Source organism: Salvelinus sp. IW2-2015, linkage group LG33 (assembly GCF_002910315.2).
Source record: "Salvelinus sp. IW2-2015 linkage group LG33, ASM291031v2, whole genome shotgun sequence".
NCBI classification, from domain to species: Eukaryota; Metazoa; Chordata; class Actinopteri; order Salmoniformes; family Salmonidae; genus Salvelinus; species Salvelinus sp. IW2-2015.
In genome coordinates this window covers 14,866,773-14,883,260 of record NC_036872.1, presented here as the reverse complement: position 1 = coordinate 14,883,260, position 16,488 = coordinate 14,866,773, and positions in this window count along the sequence as shown.

Sequence of the window (16,488 nt, the reverse complement as noted above, 5' to 3'; positions counted from 1 at the left end):
TTTGGAAGTATTCTTGGGGTCATTTGAGACCAAGTTTTAACTGCCTGACTGATGTCTTGAGATGTTGCTTCAATATATCCACATAATTGTCCTTCCTCATGACGCCATCTATTTTGTGAAGTGCACCAGTCCCTCCWGCAGCAAAGCACCCCCACAACATGATGCTTCCACCCCCATGCTTCACGGTCGGGGTGGTGTTCTTTGGCTTGCAAGCCTCCCCATTTTTCCTCCAAACATAACGATGGTCATTATGGCCAAACAGTTCTATTTTTGTTTCATCAGACTAGAGGACATTTCTCCAAAAAGTACGATCTTTGTCCCCATGTGCAGTTGCAAACCATAGTCTGGCTTTTATATGGCGATTTTGGAGCAGTGGCTTCTTCCTTGCTGAGCGGCCTTTCAGGTTATGTCGATATAGGAGTCGGTTTACTGTGGATAGAGATACTTTTGTACCTGTTTCCTCCAGCATCGCCACAAGGTCCTTTGCTGTTGTTCTGGGATTGATTTGCACTTTTCGCACCAAAGTACGTTCATCTCTAGGAGACAGAACACATCTCCTTCCTGAGCGGTATGACAGCTGCGTGTACCCATGGTGTTTATACTTGCGTACTATTGTTTGTACAGATGAACGTGGTACCTTCAGGTGTTTGGAAATTGCTCCCAAGGATGAACCAGACTTGTGGAGGTCTACAATTATTTTTACGAGGTCTTGGCTGATTTCTTTTGATTTTCCCATGATGTTAAGCAAAGAGGCACTGAGTTTGAAGGTAGGCCTTGAAATACATCCACAGGTACACCTCCAATTGACTCAAATGATGTAATTTAGCCTATCAGAAGCTTCTAAAGCCATGACATACTTTTCTGGAATTCTCCAAGCTGTTTAAAGGCACAGTCAACTTAGTGTATGTAAACTTCTGACCCACTGGAATTGTGATATAGTGAATTATAAGTGAAATAATCTGTCTGTAAACAATTGTTGGAAAAATTACTTGTGTCATGCACAAAGTAGATGTCCTAACCGACTTGCCAAAACTATAGTTTGTTAACAAGAAATGTGTGGAGTGGTTGAAAAACGAGTTTTAATGACTACAACCTAAGTGTATGTAAACTTTAAACTTTACTTTAAATTTACAGACAGACAAGGGCACAATCCAAGACTTTAATTTACAGAATAATTTACCAACACATATTTGTGTTTATTGAATGCGCCAGATCGGAGGCAGTAGGGCTGACAAAGCGTTATATTGATAGGTGTGCTAGTAGGCTCATATTGGTGTCCTGCCTGAGAATTCCAAATGTAGCAAGTACTTTTAGGTTTCAGGGAAAATGTATGGGAGTAAAAAGTACATATTTTCTTTAGGAATGTAGGGGAGTAAAAGTAAAAGTTGTCCAAAATTATAAATAGTTAAGTAAATTACAGATCCCCAAAGTAGTACTTCAAAGTATTTTTACTTAAGGACTTTACACCACAGCGGGTCTGTGTGAATGGTTCTCTGCTTTCTTGCAGGTAAATTAACACTTCCATTGTTGAACACCTCCTTAATTTTAAATGCAAACAGACCCATGGTTTAAAGGCCCAGTGCAGTAAAAGTGAAGATACCTTAATAGAAAATGACTCTATTAAAGTGAAAGCCACCCAGTAAAATTCTACTTGAGTAAAAGTCTATAATTATTTGGTTTTAAATATACTTAATAAGTATCAAAAGTAAATTGAATTTCTAAAATATTCTTAAGTATCAAAAGTAAACGTATAAATAATTTAAAATTCCTTATATTTAGTAAACCAGACAGAACTATTTTTTTTTTTTTCTTTTTTTATATTTATGGGTAGCTAGGGGCATACTCCTACAGTCAGACATACTGTAATTTACAAACAAAGCATGTGTGTTTACTGAGTCCGTCAGATCAGAGGCAGGTGGGATGACCAGGAATGTTCACTTAATAAGAGCATGAATTGGACCATTTTCCTGTCCCGCTAAGCATTCAAATGTAACGAGTACTTTTGGGTGTCAGGGAAAATGTGTATAGTAAAAATAACATTATTTTCTTTAGGAATGTAGTGAAGTAAAAGTAAAAATTTTCAAAAATAGAAAAAGTAAAGTACAGATACCCATAAAACGACTTAAGTAGTACTTTAAATTATTTTCACTGAAGTAATTTACTTTGAAATTGTGAAAATTATGATAATACCCTTTTAGTGTAAGAGCTGTTTGAAAATACTGCCAGACATTTCAACCTGTTTTAGTTGGGAGGGAGTTTTGGCCTGCTTGGTTACATCACCAGGCTGTACATGACTTAATAGACCAATAAGAAAGAGATCTCTGCCAATAACAGCTATTTTTCTCCACTCAGACCACTACCAGAAAATCTTACCTAAATTATTACTTGAGAAATTGCCCTTTGCTAAGAAGATTTCTTTGTTTCTTTTTGACCATTTTAATTTAAAACAATTACAGTAAGGTACTTAATTGTTACTCAGAAATGATTTGATGTTAAGATAAAAACGGCTCCATCGGACCTTAGCCTATCCAAGCTGCTCTACAATGGCATATCATCAGAGATGCTTCGGCTTGCCCATTGATGTGCAGAATAGGCTATATTAAATATTGTAGGCTAAGGGAGAGGTCGAAATGCACACAATAGTTACCCGGGGAAAATTGGTATTTATGTAATTTAGTCCAGGGGAGGGTCATGTAATTTGTAATCAATTAAATGTCACATTGCTCAGGAATTTGTTGTTTATTATAGTATCTGATGTGTGCCCAATGATGCCCCTGATTCCTGATTCTCTGTGGGCCACGCAATATAAAGTGCACCTATTGTGTTCTCAATAAAATAAAATACAGTAGGGGAGAGCCTACAGTAGGGAGAGCGAGGTATATTGTCACACTTTTCACGCTGTCTAACATTTACTGCGCACAATACATCACAATGGTATAAATGAAAGATGGAAGTCTTGGGCACATATTTTGTATTCATTACATCTTCATATCTTATTTCAGTACGGAGTTGTAGACCGTTAGATAGAGAGTGTGCACTTACGATAATTTGCCCCATCAGCGGGTAAATTGTCACACTACATCGGGTAAATTGTCACATTGGATTATCAACAAATAAGAACACAACTAATTAATTGTTACTATCAACAACAAAAAACAATCATGCCTGGAGAATCTGGCAAATCATGCCTTTCAATCAAAACAATAATGCTGGCAGAGCACACATTAATTAAGTGGTACAACCACTTTACTTTAAACTTTGAAATCGAACGTTCTCTGGCGTGCACATAGATCCTGTCACGTTCGTCGTATGAATCGGACCAAGGTGCAGCGTGGTATACGTACATTCTTCATTATTAACTGGAATGAACACTGAACAAACTAACAAAACGAACCGTGAAGCTATATGAATAGTGCAGACAGGCAACTAAACATAGAATAAGAACCCACAAACACCAAAGGGGAAATGGCTACCTAAATATGATCCCCAATCAGAGACAACGATAAACAGCTGCCTCAGGCCACCATAAACATACAAATACCTAGACCTACAAAACCCTAGACATACAAAAACCCTAAACAATACAAAACCACTAGACAATACAAAAACTAGCGTAATCCACCCTAGTCACACCCTGACCTAACCAAAATATAAAGAAAACAGAGATATCTCAGATCAGACCATGACAGTAGAGACAACGATAAACAGCTGCCTCTGATAGTGAACCATATCAGGCCACCATAAACATACAAATACCTAGACCAACAAAACCCTACATACAAAAACCCTAGACAATACAAAAACTAGCATAATCCACCCTAGTCACACCCTGACCTAACCAAAATATAAAGAAAACAGAGATATCTCAGGTCAGGGCGTGACAGATCCACGGTAATTGTTGGAATCGGAATGGAATGTAATGCTGCGGATAACTTGCTTAAATGTTTAAAGTCTTAACATAACAGACGTGGTGTTTAAACACACTAATGCACTAATGCACAGTTTTGTAACAGCCTATACGACGTACATCCGGATCTGACTAATCAGACTCATCTTCAGAGTCACAGTTCTGGCACACATAAATTGCCTGGCCTGAGGTGCAAGCATCATGGGCCCATTTGTTGCATCTCACACACTTCACCCAAGTCTCCTTTGGAAGGCTGTTTGAAAATGGCTCCACACAGATGAGGCAGAAGCACTTCTCTTCATCTGATGATGACTCTTCTACGATTTTTCTTTTTTTAGCTGCCGCCTTGTTCTTTGCAGTTCCAGATTTTGACTCCCCCCTTGCTTCCCTTTCTTCGGAAACAGCCTTTGGCTAGATTGTGCCTTATTCTTTTCCATTTATAGTGCCTGGTTCACTGGTGTGTCAGTTAGAATTGCTGTTTTGCGCAGTTTTCTTCCTTTGCAAGCTGGTTTTTGGGGCCAGCTTTTGGATATGGTCGAATGTCCTCTGGAGTTGGTAGTCTGCTGTCAGCTATGGGATTGCTGGGCGAGGGTGAGCTGGTGCTAGCATAATAACTGGGGAAAGTCTGTGTCTGAGCTCGTGCTAGACAGGGTTGGAATGGTGCTGGGGCCTGGCAGGTTGGTGTTAGGGCCTGGCAGGGCTGAAATTGTGCTGGAGTCTGGCAGGTTGGTGCTTGGGCCTGGCAGGGCTGGAATGTTGCTGGGGCCTGGCAGCGCAGGGTTGGTGCTGGGGCCTGGTAGGGTTGGGTTCTGAATGGGTCGATCTGTAACGTAGGATGGCGCAAACTCGGGTTTCCAGAAATACATCCCTGTTGTAAGGTTGTACCCCAGCCACCCTAAAGCCAGTCTGAATGTTCAAGGGGGTTGCAGCCAGAGGATAGGCGATTGCCACAATCCCAGGAATGTTATAAATTGACATTGTCTTCCCGGGATTGTTCCTCATCCAGGCATCACACACGGTGTTGATGTGCCTCTTTAGTGGCCCACAGACATACCTGTCTAAGGTTTGAAGCTGATGAGAGCAATGGGGTGGGAATAACAGCATAATTATGAAGTTGACCATAGAACATGTAGTCAAACAAAGTAGCAATTTGATTTTTGAGATAGCGCCTCTAGTGTTGGAGGTATGAACAGTTTGACAACTTACCTGTTTGACAACTCACCTCGCTCTCCCCTACCTGTGCAATGCGCTGAACTATGCATGCTGCAGTAAACTAATTGTGTTGCCATGACTAAGTATAGCTACACTAAACACACACGCACACACAAGCTAGCCCTGTTGTGCAGCCTGCACGGTCTCTGTCTCTCCCTGATTTGTTTAAAATAACAACTGACCACCAAAACCTGTCTGTGTGATATGTCAGACTTGCCACAGCAATGATACGATATGAAGCCATCGAAAATGTTTAAACAAAGCATCCACATCTCAAGGATAAAACAGACGATTTATTTGAACAAAAAAGAGATGGCCAACAAAACAAAAATGCTGCACAATAATGTTACAGACAATTGAGAGTTTACTGAAGAATTCAAACAGTACTTACTCTCTCATAACATTTCCAAGTGTCAGGATCCTTTCACTATAGTTGATAAGCTGGTCATGCCCTCAGTCATTGATGCTTGCCGAATGGTTTTAGGCCCAATTCCTGCTACAAAGATCAGTGAAATCCCCCTTTCAAATGACACAGTCACGCATAGAATCCAGGATATGGCAGATGATATTAAATCACATGCAGGTTTTAGACAGAGCCGCACATCAAATTGGTTTGCAATCCAATTAGATGAGACAACTGACATTTAAAATGCCCTCTTCTTCTATATATTCGCTACATACTGTATATGAAGAATTTATTTGTTGCAAAGATTTCCTCAGAATACAACTGCAGGTGAAATATTCTGTGTTCTGAAAGAGTGCATAATGGGACATGGATTACAATGTGACCGTTGTATCGGGATCTGTAGGCCAACCCAAGAGACTGCTGCTCAACCTAACCAGGCAGGGACACGCAAGAGACCTTTTCCAAGCAAAAGATAAAATTGCAGATTTCAAGAAAAAGCTAGGCGTCTGGAGAGACCAAGTAAATAGTCATTTTCGATATGTTCTCTCTATTCTTAATCCTGATGTGGATGATGTAGACATGGATAACATGTGTATGATACTGGAGCTCTCCTGTGACCAAGGCCAGCACACTCATTTTAATGAGATGCGCCTGTCCACATTCTGGCTGTTCAGAAGTGGAGAATACCCGCCTGCCCAAACAACATACTAACTCCAAGTCAGTCAGGAGCAAGCCAGGTAACCTAAGAAGGAACAATAATTAATTATTATTATTTCAAGCCTGTGGAATTAAAAAAGATGCTGCATGTCTCCAGTTATGTAAAATGTCGTAGAAATGCATGAAATGCATTTATAAAAGGAAATGTTTTCTCGGACCACAAATAAGATGATAGATTCATGCAGTGCTTTTATTATAATGTACAGTATGTGTTTTCCCCCTTGTCTGCAAATCGACAATCTTCTGGCTACTTTGCCATGTAATGCTGACAAAACGAAGAACAGTTTCTAAAACTGCATATCTAAGGCTCTGGTCTGTTCTTGGGGTGGGGGTAAAGGGTAGGCATGTTCTCAGCTATCCACTTTGTACTTGTAATTAGTATTTGGGGTATAGGGGATGGTCACTTGTTTTTATTTCAAGCAGTCAGGGAGGGTCAGGTAAAAATATATTTTACTGAAGGGAGGGCAATCCATTTTAATTTCAGAGATCCGATTTTTCTCCAGGTTTTTCTCATTAGAAATACGTAATCAGTCCCTAACTTGGTTGTTTTATGACAATCAGATTAAATGAACTATATTTTTCAGAGAGAAAACGTGTAAATCGGTCCACATCGACCGGAACACAACAGGAGGGTTAATGAAGCATAATAACTGTACTAGCTGAGAAAAGGTTAGAACTGGTAGGGCCTAATAACGGCTATAACAGTGACTGCATGAAGGTAAAGAATCAAATAACCATTACATAAGAAGGTGCGGAGGTAGCCTAAAGGCTGGTCTCATATTTGGTCGCCGTTTCATCGACTATAGTGACTATGGAGATCGTCCGTGCGTCCGGTGCCGTGTGTCATCAACCTGGCAGGTGAGATAAGACTTACGTATAGTAATCCACAAGGTGTCACTGTTGCTTGCCTGTTGCACTTCCCAGCATCATCTGGGAAGTGGACACTGAACCCTAGACACGGATTGCGAAGAACGCTAATCAATATGTCCCATTTAAGACTCCTGAATAATTTGGCAACATCAATTGGTATTTTTCTTTTGAATATCAGTTTGTAAGGAATGGGTTAAATATGTCAATACACTTCTTCTTAGATATCTGCATTTTAGCGGGCGCCCCCGAGTGGCGCAGCGGTCTAAGTCACTGCATTTCAGTGCTTTAGACTTCACTGCATTCACCCTGGTTCGAATCCAGGTTTTATCACAACTGGCTGTGATTGGGCTTCCCACAGGGCGGCGCAGAATTGTCCCAGCGTCGTCCGTCATTGTAGATAAACTGACTTGCCTCGTTAAATAAAGGTTTCATTTAAAATGGTTTAGATCTTGGCTACCTCAGCGAGTTCCCACTGCGCACAGACGTCATTTCAATAACTAGTTTTGGTTGAGATGTCAACTAAAGTGAATTCAACAAAAAATGTCACAAAACCTGTTATCTTCATTAGGACCCCATCACATATGCGCTTTAAAGTGCGTGCGTGGGGTGCTGAGCGGTTCGTCCGGCTTTACTTCACACTACACGCCCCCTAGACCAGAATTTGGCAATCTAAATTATGACTTGTGGGTTTAATTCCCTCAGAATTTTATATAAAGGATGTTGACAGTGCACTGTACCAGGATGGATTTAAGAGAGCGGAATTGCATGTCTTTATAAATTGGCTATATCTGCTGCAGGGAACATACCGGCGGAGGCAAATGCAAATAATTACTTCATGCTGCATAGTCAGCAGCCACATAGAGTGCCGAAGTTTGATGAAAACGTATATAAAACAATAACTAACCTAACCCCTACGTTGTTCTGTATCCGACAGGGGATTCTTACTTTTTGTTTCCGCTGTAAACAACCTATGTTGGAGTTATGCGTGATTTTAAACGTTTTATTTCTACGGGTGAAACAGGACACTAGAAGATATGAAAACATAGGGTGCAATTCGATCACAACTTGTGTCTTCTGCAGCTAAAGTATCAGTGACTCTCTGTGAAATCATTGGGGTTCGACGATAAGAACCCGTGCGCAGTGCCAAGAAACTTCAGCATCGGGAGTCACATCGCTGAGCAAATGATGCAGAGGAGACAGGGATGAAAAACGGGTGAAGAAAAGGGATTAAAAATCTACTACAATCTGCACTAGAAAACAACTGCTTCCATGGTGATTCATGATCCCAAGAAGAAAACTCTCCCTAATAAGCTTGGTCGACAAAGCGGAACGAAGCGCTCAAGTCACTATGCGCTAGATAGCGCTGAGCATGTAATTTTCACATTTTAACAAGTCTTTTTATGACTGAATATTTATTAGCCTACACATTGCTACGTTTTCATTAACATTCGGTATTCAGCAATGGGCACATTTTGCTGAGGGTTGTTCACTTTGGATGAGAGAAACGGCATGACTTTTGGAATTTAATAAGCTATCATTTGGATGGTCAGTGGACATTAGTAAACATCTGGCAGTCAGTTTTGATGCATCCAAGTCTATGATTCGCCTCCCTTTTTGAATGATCCATTAACACTAAGTCTAAATATATTTTTATTAAAGGAGAAAAGAAACATGTTGCATCTCCGTGCGCTACAATCAATCATGGTACTTCTAGGGGGTAAGTGTGACATTATTTTAAACAATTGTTTATTTGTTATTATTACACGTGCAGCTCAGCTCTATGGTTTTGATATTTTAATAATTAAATATTTATTCATTCTGGGATTCTTAAACTGTGCGTTGGTGTTGTGCCATTTTATGCTTCTCAAATCATAAATATATGTTGTATTGCTTGTTCAGGTAGTGAATTATTGCTCACCATGTTAACACCTTATTCAGATAGCTTCCTCATGGGAATCTTTCATCTCAAGGCTAAATGCTTCCAACAAAAGTACATGCTGATTTTAATATGTCAGCATGGCATTGTCATTCCTTTAAGAACAGTTATCTACGGCACATTCAAATACCCAGCTACATGTTGCAGAAGTATCTATCTCAAACAAGAGTTCATATGAGTTTGTTCAGTGAATCAAGTTTGCATTCGGTAAATGGAGTCAAAGCAAGTAGTCTGCTCGATTTGTGTCTAAAACATTTTTCAAGTTGCAGCCTGTGACCACATTAGGCCTTTTCACACTGCATTGTTCTTAGTCCTGGTGTGAACACACCTATTGTGAGAGTCAACCTAACCTATAGGCCTACTGAGACTCAAGCTGCTGATACCATAGTCAAGATGCAGAGATAGAGGGCAATTAAAGTGATGCTCCAGAGCTTTTGTATTAATTCAGCCAGCAGTTTTGAAAGTGGTGCTCATGAGCCAAAACGGGTCTCTGAAAATTGTGCACAATTATGTACTACGTCATCCATTTTGTATGACATGTTAGGTCCTGCAAATATATATATATATATGGAGGCAGCTTATGGTAGAGAAATGAGCATTAAATTATCTGGCAACACCTCTGGTGGACATTCCTGCAGTCAGCATGCCAAGGCGTCTTCTAATCCATCGCTTTCTACTTACTACATATGATGAAATTATGTCTTTACATTAAAAAGCGAAGTCTTTCAGAATTCCAGTCTTTCCAATAAATGTGTCACATATACTCCCTCTCTGGCACTCGAGGTCACCAGGCTGCTCATTATTTCGCACACCTGTCACCATCGTTACGCGCACCAGACTCACCTGGACTCCATCACCTGCCTGATTGCTTTCCCTGTATATGTCACTCCCTTTGGTTGTTTCCCTAGGCGTTATTGTTTCTGTTCCAGTGTTCACGTCTGTACACTACCCGTGTTTCTTGTTTTGTTCTATGTTCATTTATTTATTAAATACACTCCCTGAACTTGCTTCCCGACTCCCAGCGTACACGTTACAAAATGTTATACCTCTTGATCTTCAAGAATAGGACTTGGAAATATGGGAGTATAGATTAGCCAAATTGTTTTCACTGAGCTTAACCCCAAAACTAAGGACGTATTAGCCAGCTCCACTCTGTTGTTTATGATTTTGTTGTCATGGAGGACTGATTGGGCTCATTGATTCTATTTGAAAAATAAATGCTGGACTCATGCAGAATTTGCATTAGGCCTGTTGGTTAACTTTTTGTTGGTGACACTTTTGATATCTTGATGCAGCTGTTTAAAGGGCAAATCCACAGATGAAACAATAACAAAATGGACACCCCGCCTCTGTTTTGGTAAAAAGCTGATGGATGGGCCTGGAGAAATGTAACCACTCTCAGATTAATACACAGAGCTATGGATGCAAGGACTGACCATCCATGATATCAAAATTATTGTTTTAACCATGTTATGAGGGTATACAGTGTTTGTTTACATTTACAATGTTTACAAACGTTGGAGAAAAACAAGCATATATTTTGTGTGACAGTTGAACTAAGCTCATGAGGCATATATAAATTATATTCTTCAAGAATCAATGGATATACAAAACCAGTCAAAAGTTTGGACACCTACTCATTCAAGGGGTTTTTCTTTCTTTCTTTTTACTATTTTCTACATTGTAGAATAATAGTGAAGACATCAAAACTATGAAATAACACATATGGAATCATGTAGTAACCAAAAGTGTTAAACAAATCCAAATATATTTTATATTTGAGATTTTCAACATACCCACCCCTTGCCATGATGACAGCTTTGCACACTCTTGGCATTCTCTCAACCAGCTTCACATGGAATGCTTTTCCAAAAGTCTTACAAAAGCTCCTACATATGCTGAACACTTGTTGGCTGATTTTCCTTCACTCTGCTGTCCACTCCTTCCCAAACCATCTCAATTGGGTTGAGGTCAGGTGATTGTGGAGGCCAGGTCATCTAATGCAGCACTCCATCACTCTCCTTCTTGGTCAAATAGCCCTTACAGAGCCTGGAGGTGTGTTGGGTCATTGTCCTGTGGAAAAACAAATGACAGTCCCACTAAGTGCAAACCGTATGCAATGGTGTATCGCTGCAGAATGCTGTGGTAGTCATGCTGGTTAAATGTGCCTTGAATTCTAAAAAAAATCACAGACAGTGTCACGAGCAAAGCACCCCCACACCATCACACCTCCTCCTCCATGCTTCAAGGTGGGAACCACACATATCATCCATTCACCTACTCTGCATCTCACAAAGACACGCTGGTTGGAACCAAAAATCTCAAATGTATACTCATCACACCAAAGGACAGATTTCCACTGGTCTAATGTCCATTGCTCGTGTTTCTTGACCCAAGTCTCTTCTTCTTATTGGTGTCCTTTAGTAGTGGTTTCTTTGCAGCAATTCAACCATAAAGGCCTGATTCACGCAGTCTCCTCTGAACAGTTGATGTTGAGATGTGTCTGTTACTTGAACTCTGTGAAGCATTTATTTGGGCTGCAATCTGCCGATTTCTGAGGTTGGTATCTCTAACTTATCCTCTGCAGTATAGGTAACTCTGGGTCTTCCTTTCCTGTGGCGGTCCTCATGAGAGCCAGTTTCATCATAGCGCTTGATGGTTTTTGCAACTGCACTTGAAGAAACTTTCAAAGTTCTTGAGATTTTACAGATTGACTGACCTTCATGTCTTGAAGTAATGATGGACTGTCGTTTCTCTTTGCTTATTTTAGCTGTACTTGCCATAATATGGAGTTGGTCTTTTACCAACTAGGGCTATCTTCTGTATACCACCCCTACTTTGTCACAACACAACTGATTGGCTCAAACGCATTGAGGAAAGAAATTTCACAAATTAACTTAACAAGGCCCACCTGTTAATTGAAATGCATTCCATGTGACTACCTCATGAAGCTGGTTGAGTGAATGCGAAGAGTGTGCAAAGCTGTCATCAAGGCAAAGGGTGGCTACTTTGAAGAATCTCAAATATAAGATGTATTTAGATTTTTTTTACACTTTTTTTGGTTACTACATGATTCCATATGTGTTATTTCCAAATAAAATAAAATAAAATGTATTGGTCACATAAACGTGTTTAGCAGATGTTATTGCGGGTGTAGCGAAATGCGTGTGCTTCTAGCTCCGACAGTGCAGTAATATCTAACAAGTAATATCTAACAGTTTCACAACATATACCCAAAATACAAGTACATCTAAGTAAGGAATGGATTAAGAATATACATATATGTCAGAGCGGCATTGGACTAAAATACAGTGGCATATTATAGAATACAGTATACAGTATAAACATGAGATGGATGATGCAATAATTACACACAACTAAAGTGACTAAGATACCGTAGAATAGTATAGAGTACAGTTTATACATATGAGATGAGTAATGCAAGATACGGAGACATTATTAATGTGTCTAGTGTTTAATTTCCTTAAAGTGGCCAGTGATTCCTAATCTATGTCTATAGGCAGCAGCCTCAGATGTGCTGGAGATGGCTGTTTAACAGTCAGTGGTGTAGTATAGAATACAATACAGTATATACACATGAAATGGGTGATGCAATATGTAAACACAATTTAAAAGTGATTAAAATACCATAGAATAGTGTGGAGTGCAGATTATACATATGGGATGAGTTATGCTAGATACGGAAACATTATTAAAGTGGATAGTGATCCATTTCTAAAAGTGGTCAGTGATTCCTAATCTATGTCCATAGGCAGACACCTCTGATGTGCTAGTGATGGCTGTTTAGCAGTCTCTCAGTCCTAGCTTTGATGCACCAGTACTGACCTCACCTTCTGGATGATAGCGGGGTGAACAGGCAATGGCTCGGGTGGTTGATGTCCTTGATGATCTTTTTGTTTGCCCCCGGTAAATGCGTTGGGCAGACCGCACCACCCTCTGGAGAGCTATGCGGTTGTGGGCGGTGCAGTTGCCGTACCAGGCGGTGATACAGCCCGACAAGATGCTCTCAATTGTGCATCTGTAAGAGTTTGTGAGGGTTTTAGGTGTTAAGCCGCATTTCTTTAGCCTCCTGAGGTTGAAGTTATTTCATAGTTTTGATGTCGTCACTATTATTCTACAATGTAGAAAATAGTAAAAATAAAGAAAAACCCTTGAGTGGGTGTGTCCCAACCTTTGACTGGTACTGTATATATATATACTACTATTATATATACACTTTTAGAATACCTACAGTTTTTATCGAAACTCACACAGTTTTATGTGTTCTGAAATTAAAGCATAGAACAAATAAACAATTGGAGACAAAAAATAAATAATGGAATCGTTTTGTTTAATAAAATTGTATCTATATTGTTGACTCGTCAAAGTAGCCACCTTTTGCAGACAGCCAAACACACTCATAGCATTCTTTATACAATGGAAATCAAATATTGTTTGGTATGTTCTTCCCATCACTGTAGCAGAAGTTCCCACAAATGTGTTGCACTTGTAGGTTGCTTTGCTTTGCTTTCACCCTTCTGCCCAGTTCATCCCAAACCAGCTCGATGGGTTTTAAGTCTCCATGATTTGAAGCCTATCGTCTTGTTCTTTTCTTCTAAGGTAGTTCTGACATAGCCTAGAGGTATGTTTTGGGTCATTATCTTGCTGTAGGATGAACCCCTGACCAACTAGGCGTACATCAGAGGGCATTGCAAGGCGCTGCCTAAATGCTGTGGTAGCCGTTTTGGTTCAGGGTGCTACTCACTCTGTGCAAGTCGCCGACTCTGGATCCAGCAAAAGAGCCCCAGACCATCATGCTTCCTTCTCCATGTTTGACAGTTGGTGTCACACACTGAGGAACCATCCTTTCGCCTACTCGACGGCATACGAAAATCTGTGTGATGAACCGAAGATTTAATCGGTCCATAAGACGTTCTTCCAGACTTCAGTAGCCCACTGGCGGTGCTTCATGGCCCAGGCAAGCCTCTTTTTCTTATTTTGCCATCTTAGCAATGGCTTTCTTACTGCCACTTGACCTGTCAAACCTGCAGCTCAAAGTCTTCTCTTCACAGTTGAAACTGAGACTTGCTTACTTCGACCAGTGTTAAGCTGTACTTGAAGCTATTGTCCTGTGAGCCACCTATCACACAAGCTGTTGACTCTCAGAAACTTGTCTTCTGATTCCTTTGTGGCTTTGGGTTAGATTTCCCTCCAGTTTCCAAATGCCTTTTGATGGTGTAGGAAACTACTCACTGACACCTTGGCTTTCTTTGCAATTTCTCTAAAGGAAAGACCTACACTTTTAAGGGTTATAATGGTCTGTCTGTCTTCCTTTGTTAATTGCCTTTTTCTCGCCATTATGATAGCAATATACTACTTCCTGCAGTACAATATTGTCCAAATAATGCTTAAGAGGGTGTAGTAACACAGTCTGTTCCAACACTGCTTTTATACAGACAGAGGGTTTGTAAATAATCAACACAAATTGGGACACCTGTAGGAATTGTTTGCATCAACTTTCAAGGCTTAATTTACTTCCATTGCTGCAGAGCAGCTACATGTTGTTAACCCATTACTTGTTCCCTGAAAAGGCCTTTTTTAACTCTGAAATGTACATTATTTTTCAGTTTCTGGTAACCTAAACTTTTTTTTAACCTCTGGCAGCTTACAGCTTAATTTTTCACCATTTCAGGTTATTCACTGGACCTGAACTGCTTAAATTTCAATAAAAATGTGAAAAATTGGGGTGTTCTAAAACTTTTGACCGGTAGTGTATATATATATATACAGTATATACATATATAATTTATAAGTCCAAAAATGGATGTAGCAACTACAGATTGCGCCTTTAAGTCTATCAAAAGTGTGCAAGCTTGAACGTGTGTCCATTAGGCCTATGGATTAAAAAAGAATACCAGCATGAATTAGATTGAGCAATAAAAGCCCCACTTTTATTCCATAGGCTGGGTTCCGCACTGTGCAGCTGTTGCAAGAATGCGGTTTTTCACTGGCTGTCCACTGGTTTCAAAAACAATGATTGATAGGCAGCTTTAACTTCTTCAATTCAACCATTATTGGGTTCAAATACACATTTAGATTTGTGAACCACCATCCACAACAACCACAATCCGTAAGGCGTAAATTGCTAAATGAGAGAGCAGCAGTGTGATTCACATCAATGCGCTATGTAGATAAAAAGAATAAGTGATATCCGTATAGCCATAGACTACACCACTGCTGTCATCCTTACTTCCTTATTCAAGTTGGATACTCTTTGGATGCCGACAGCAGTCGTACCATTGGAAGACTTATCTTAGACTGTAGCCTACGAAAGCCTATTCCTGCTCTTTTCCTATGATCCATCAAACCCATTTGGTGTGTCATCATACTGGTCTCTGACTTCTGGTCAGACTCACTCAGATGGAACAAACTTAAACTTTTTCAATGCTGATTTGAATGTCATTGAGAAACAGAGAAGTGTCAAAGATATATTTTTTTTAAACTCCTTTCTGAATTTAAAAGTAATCCTTGAAGTAATCATCTAGTTTTTCCAAAGTATCTGTAATCTGATTACAATATTTTTACTTGTAACGTATTTTTAATGGTAACGTAACTGAACTGTTTTTTGTAATCCCTTACATGCAGTGGCAACCCATTAATCAGGGTAGGTGGGTCCTACCTGTTTTGAGCCCCACATTTTTTGCAAAAAAGGTCGTTTTTTTGGGGCTTGCCTGTTTTGCATGTTATTTTGGCATTAATACGTGTCACATATCAGTTTGCAAACAATGTAAAACAAATATATAGATCATTGAGTTAGTAAAGCAGCATACAAACATGGTTTCTTTTTTGTTTTCTTGAGTAAGGCAGCTCCAAAATACAGGTGTTTCAGCTCAGCTCAGTGATTTCCGTGGTCGTGGGTCAAGCCAGCAGAAGAAACGGAGCGTAGCACCGTGATTGGCTCAGTTTTCTGTCACTCATGGGGAAACTACGTCACCGCAAAGTCTAAGGGGAGACCTCGAAAATTCTAGCCCTTTGCGTCCTGACATAGAGTTACATTAGAAGTGCCCATCCAGGTAGGCTCAAGGTCATTGGCCACGTATAAAATGACGTCAAGTCACATTATATGTACAGTAGCTTTGATTGGACTGATCATGTCAACATCATACTTTCAAAATCTTACCGAGCAGTCATCATCATGAATCAAGTCGACAATCTACTGGCAAATCCTTTTCAATCCTTGCCATATGAAGAGAAATAATGAAGAGAAATTATAGATCAAATGTACCGGTGCTCATCGGCCAATAAACATAAACATTACACAACAAGTTGGAAATGGCAAATTCAACAATGAGTGGTTTGGAAGGAAGTGAGCACAGCACAACAAGGTGAGTCCAAAAATGTCTTGTATGCTGCTGCATAAATTATGTAATATGCCAGGGA